The following is a 5,905-nucleotide window of genomic DNA, read 5'->3' on the forward strand; positions in this document are numbered from 1 at the left end:
TAAAGAAATTCTTAGACCCTAAAGAGTATATAAAAGAGAAAGACAGCCTTATTAGGAAATTTTATGTTTCTAAAATCAGATTTGGAATAGTGACAGACGATGACAGATGGACAAAAATATTACAAAGGGTCTCTCCACCCCTATACTCAGAGGTTCCATTAAGTTCTTTCAAATAGAATAATTAATTAAAAGATCTGTACCCTGCAAAGCCAAGACCTTTTACTGAAATGGTTCAGTTTATCCTTCAAAACATCTAATTTCTTTCTACTCTGTGAAATGTCTAGGTAGAGGTAATACTATTTTTAAGTTTTTCGAATGTCAACCCTTAAGCCCAGTTCTATGCACTTATATCTGAAACTAGGTCTCGGCTGGAAGAGGCCCAGGGACCCTGCAGACTCAAAGGGTTCTGGAAAAAAAGTTAATAACCCTCTTTCCTTGTCTTTTCCTAAAAAAGACCCAAGCAAGGTGTGTCATACTCCTGCAGGGAACAGCAAGCTGCCTGCACCGTTAGCTCAGACAGCCCAAATTCAGAGCTTTCATCTTACCTGCTAACATTTTACGAAGATATTTGTTGTGATAAAATTGATTGACAGTGAACTTGGCAGTTCAAATAGGATTTAGATGTTGCTTTGTTTTTGATTCTGTTAGACAAGATTAACCTAACTGGCTTAGCCATTCTTCAGGATCTCAGGACCCAATCCTCTGAGACTAGCTTAGACTGTGTGGCCAAGGTCCTTCATTCTGTGGAGCTAATTAGCACTGAGAACAGCTTCTAAAACATGAGTTTATGCCCTGATCTGGATTCCAAAATTGGAGTTATCTAAAAAATGCTCTTATTTTTGCCATTTACAAAGTGTATTGATGGGCAGAAAAAAAAAAAAAAGATATCCATATTCCCTCAATTAAGGGATCCAGTTAGCCCACATTCAACAAGTGTCTTTTCCCTAGGACCTATTGTGCGTCCTCAGGGTGAAATCGAAGCTAGTGCAGGAATCTGTAAAAATCTTGAGAGCAAGCGTCGTTAGACTTTGGTCCAATTCCACTGAGCCCCACCTCTTAAAATCATTTGCAGTCCTTCCCCAATCCTTCCTACACAGCTCTCAGTCACCCAAGAAGTTCAGCTATTGTCATGATAATGCTGGTGGGAGAGGGAAGAGAGTGGAGAAGGAGGGTTAAGAGAAAGATCCTGTGCTTAGGGCTCCTGGGAGCTGAAGCCTTGGTTACCTAACACAGTGAAGAACTAGAACACACACTCCCCTCACACTCCTGGCCGCACCACTCCTGTGCCGTGTAGGAACTCAAAGAAGTGTGACTTGGGGAAGACAGGCCTGGCACCTATGCAAACATTTTAAATTGTGGACTCAAAAGGAGAGGAGAGAGGCAACCTTAACAGCAAGGTCACGGGTGTGTTTTCTTTCTTTCCCCACCATTAGCTAGTTCGTCAATAAGAGGTAAGACACAGGTTCCTCCTTGGGGTTGCGGTCCTGCTGGTTTCTGTTTAACCTGGAGCACTTATTAATTGGTCTGTATTTCTCTTTCCACCCCAGGACAGCTTTCCTGCCCGTTTTGGAGGAGTCCATTTTGTTAATCAGCCTTGGTACATTCACGCCCTATACACGCTCATCAAGCCATTCCTTAAAGACAAGACGAGGAAAAGGGTAATGAAAAATATGTATTATGCAAATTCCAAACAGAGAACGTACAGTGAACATTACGGTGCCCCTTCTTTCTCTCTCTTCCTCTCCCCGCCCTCCCCCCTATTTTTCACTGTGACTTTTCTGCTTTTCTGCAGCCGCTGAGCATTTGAGCCTCAGCTGCAATTTGCAAATGGCCTGAATTTAATCAATAATTCAGTAGAACTTGGTTATTTTTGGTGTCCCAATGACAACCCAAAGGAAACTCTGAAGGCATGCAAATACCAGGTGTTCGTTTTTCTGGAAATGCTTCTAGAAGATACTGGGCCCAGCAGCACCGTTTTCATGGAATATTTTAATAGCAATGCTGGTGGCATAGTGGTTAAGTGCTACAGTTGCTAACCAGAAAAGGTCAGCAGTTCGAATCCACCAGGTGCTTCTCAGAAACTTTATGGGGCTGTTCTATTCTGTCCTTATAGGGTCACTGTGAGTTGGAATCAACTTGACGGCAATGGGTTTTTTTTTTAATGTTTTGTCCTGCAAATGTATTATCCCTCTGAAGAATGTTTATAATTTCTTTAGCTTTTTTCCATGTTCTTAGGTCATAGCTGCCAACTCCAGTACCTGTCAGGCTGATAAGGCCTTCTTCATTGGAAATAATAAGGCTCTTCTGCAGAAGACCTGTTCATCTCAGTCACATCAGCTGCTGTTTGGGAAGCCAGCATCTTGCATTAGAGCTGGGCTTTCTCATGGCATTCTGACTGGCTGAGTAACTGAACATTCCTTTACCACTCTGATTCTTAGTTTCCTCATCTGCAAAACGGAGAAACTAACACTGACATCACAGAGTTGTTGGAGTCCTTTAATGAGACAGCGTATTAAAGCACATAGTTTAACACCTCTCGCATAGTAGAGACTTGGGGACCTTTATTTCTTTTTACCATTTAGCTCCATTCTCAGTTACCGTTTTCAGTTACCTCCTGGGTCAGGAGAGCCACTCCTCAAGGGAACCAGATCAGGGACCTTCTTACCAACCTTACACCTAGAAGGCACAACACTAGAGAAGAGCTCTGGATGTTCAGGCAGCTCTTATGAGGTCAGGGATCTCCCCCAACACACACACAGGCTGCATGACTCCTAATTTCTAAACCTCAGGTGCTAGAGTACTAGTTAACAGTTGCCATCAAGTTGATTCGGATTTAGTGCAATGCCAGGTGTATCAGAGTAGAACTGTGTTCCATAGGATTTTCAACGGCTGATTTTTCAGAAGTAGATCACCAGGCCTTTCTTTCAAGGTGCCTCTGGGTGAACTCCAACCTCCAAACTTTTGGTTAGCAGCTGAACACTTTAACTGTTTGCACCACCCTGGGGCTTCTGTACTGGGTTTGGGAGGTGAAATACACTGTCCTCAAATGAGTGTGGAACTAGGAACTAGAACTTAATTCACATGGGGCTAGGAGAGTACCATGGGCAAAGAAGTGTCCAAGAGCGTTCCCAACGTGGCCTAGGCTGCCCACTGGCTTCACAGTCTACTCAGGAAGGAACCCGAGGGAATTCCTCCCACAAAGCAATGGACACTTGCTGCTGTGCTGTAAAAGGGAGTTTCTGGAGTCCTGGGCACAGAACAGAATCTGACAGGTGGAAAGCCCAGCCTTCCCCCTGCTGCATTCCTCAGACCATCCAGCAGGACCCCCAGAAATGAGAAACAGCCCCACTAGCCCTTCCCAAACTTTCAGAATCCGAAGTGTTGAATCAATGGCTATGAATGTTTGCTCTAAACACCAGGACTAATATTTAGCGCCAGGTTTCCCTGCTTCAGATGCTATAGTCTCCCCTCCAAGGAGTTTTGGCAAATGCCTGAATAAGTGAATTTCTTCAAAAGAAATTAGTCTTATTCAAATTCAGTCATACACAAATCTGGTGTTAAAAAATGTACATTGTTTTCTGAAGTGCTACAATATTCTTCTGAAAAGTTTACCACTTAATTTTTTATTCCCTTTATGTTTAAATGATGCCATTTAAACCCAGTACCATGGACCAGGGTAGCAAGTATTTATTACTGAATCCCTGTATTTATGTATTTTAAAATCACATTTACATTTCATCATGGTTAATTGTGGTGGGGGTTGGGGAGGGGCTGGGGTGGGGAGGGGATTGCAGAGTGCAGGCATGTATGTATAATTGACTATCATCCTGTACTTGGGTGTAACTTACGTGTATCGAGCCTGGGACATAAAGAAACATGCCAAAAATGCCATCACACAGAAGCATTTTAAACCAACTTTCAGGAATCGATTCCTCAATTGTGGCTTGTCTGCTCTGCAGATTTATTTGAAAACAGCTGCAATTTAGAGGTATGTCCTCGCCTGCTTGACAATTTTCGTCATCATCCATTGTATGCTTAGAAAATGCAAACATATTTGGGTATTAGTCCACAATCCAGACAAAAATGGAGAATTGAAGCAAAATCATCCCACGATAAATTCCCAGCTTTCAGCTTTTGAAATGGAAGTTTTCAATTTGTTGATTGAATTGATCAAGCTCCTTCATTGAACCCACCCACCTGGGGGCTGAGAAGCAGCATCCCTTTCCCTGAGAATACTTCTGTCCCTATGGGGAAGCAAGACATAAAGGAATAAGTCAGAAAGAAATTAGAAGTCAGTAGGTAATGAAGAGTTAATTAAGAGGGGGCAGATGTCACTGGGGCAGATTCAGGAAGAAGCTGTAACTTGCTCTAAGCCTGAGAAGAATGGAAAGGGTTTGGGAGGTGCCAAGGGCAGGAAAGTTCCCCAGGTGGGAGAAGAGAGGCTGGCTGACCTGCGTGACAAGAATGACTGGCATTTGGGTGATGTGTATCACTACTACTTTCGTTAGCAGAGATAATTAGGAGATGACTGGGTGTATAAATTTGGGCTGTGGCCAAATAATACTCAATTTGTTCATAAACTTCATTTTTTAAGGACTATTAACTCAGCCCCTTTCGGAGCAATAAATTAGCATTTTATGAAGACTCAGCCACAGACACAGAAATGAAAGCCTCTTTGAACACCATGATCACCAGCAGTGCCTCCAATTTGTCATTGCTAAATTGCGTATTAGATTAAATGCTGGGTCGTATGCTTCAGATTTTTTATTGCTAATTTTCCTTTCTTTCCAGATTTTTCTGCATGGAAACAATTTAAACAGCCTTCACCAGCTAATACACCCTGAGTTTTTGCCCTCTGAATTTGGGGGAACCCTTCCTCCTTATGACATGGGGACATGGGCTCGGACATTGCTCGGTCCTGACTACAGCGATGAAAACGATTATACTCACACTTCCTACAACGCGATGCATGTGAAACACACGTCCTCCAACCTGGAGAGAGAATGCTCCCCAAAGCCGATGAAAAGGTAAGGCCTAGACTAGCACAGCCTCCTGGCTGAGGTCAAGAGGCATTTTTTCTTTGGGCCTATTGTGGGTTAAGTAATTGAAGACCTTTATGGGAACAGAACTTGAATAAAATAAACTGCAATTCATTCTCAGCTGATTTCACTAGAACTGAAAGCAAATGGAGCTTGGCTGACCCAGAAATATAGTTGTCCCCTTGGCATTAGAAGGACAGTTAAAGGCTAGGATCTCAGTCATGGCCTGGTTACAGCCCTGATCTCTATTGAGCCTGTTAATATACCCAGAAGGAAATGTGGGACCCTTGAGATACACTAGATGGGAAAACAACTTGTCAGAAAACTTTTCCATCATTCATCCATTAGAAACCATTTATCGAGCGTTTACCTGGCTCCAGGCACTAACCAGGCACTGGGAATATAAACATGAAAAACTCATCACAAGAATAAAGACATGTGCCTGTCTTAGTTGGGCTCTCTAAAGGAGCAAAACCATAAGGCATATATATATGGAAATCCTGGTACGTAGTGTTTAAGTGTTATGGCTGCTAACCAAAAGGTTGGCAGTTTGAATCCACCAGGCACTCCTTGGAAACTCTATGGGGCAGTTCTACTCTGTCCTGTACGGTCACTATGAGTCAGAATTGACTCGATGGCAGTGGGTTTTTTTTTTTTTTTTTGTAAATATGTATATACATATTATGTATGTGTATATGCATGTATATATATGTATATATGCATATGTATAGATAGATTTTCTCCAAGGAAATGGTTCACATAATTGTGGGGATTGGTAAGTCCCAAATCTGTAGGTTAGGCAGCAGTGTGGAGACCTCTGCTGGCTCATGAGATTGCAGGAACCAGCAAACCCAAAATGGGCAGGT

Source organism: Loxodonta africana, chromosome 14, assembly GCF_030014295.1.
Source record: "Loxodonta africana isolate mLoxAfr1 chromosome 14, mLoxAfr1.hap2, whole genome shotgun sequence".
Classification (NCBI taxonomy): domain Eukaryota; kingdom Metazoa; phylum Chordata; class Mammalia; order Proboscidea; family Elephantidae; genus Loxodonta; species Loxodonta africana.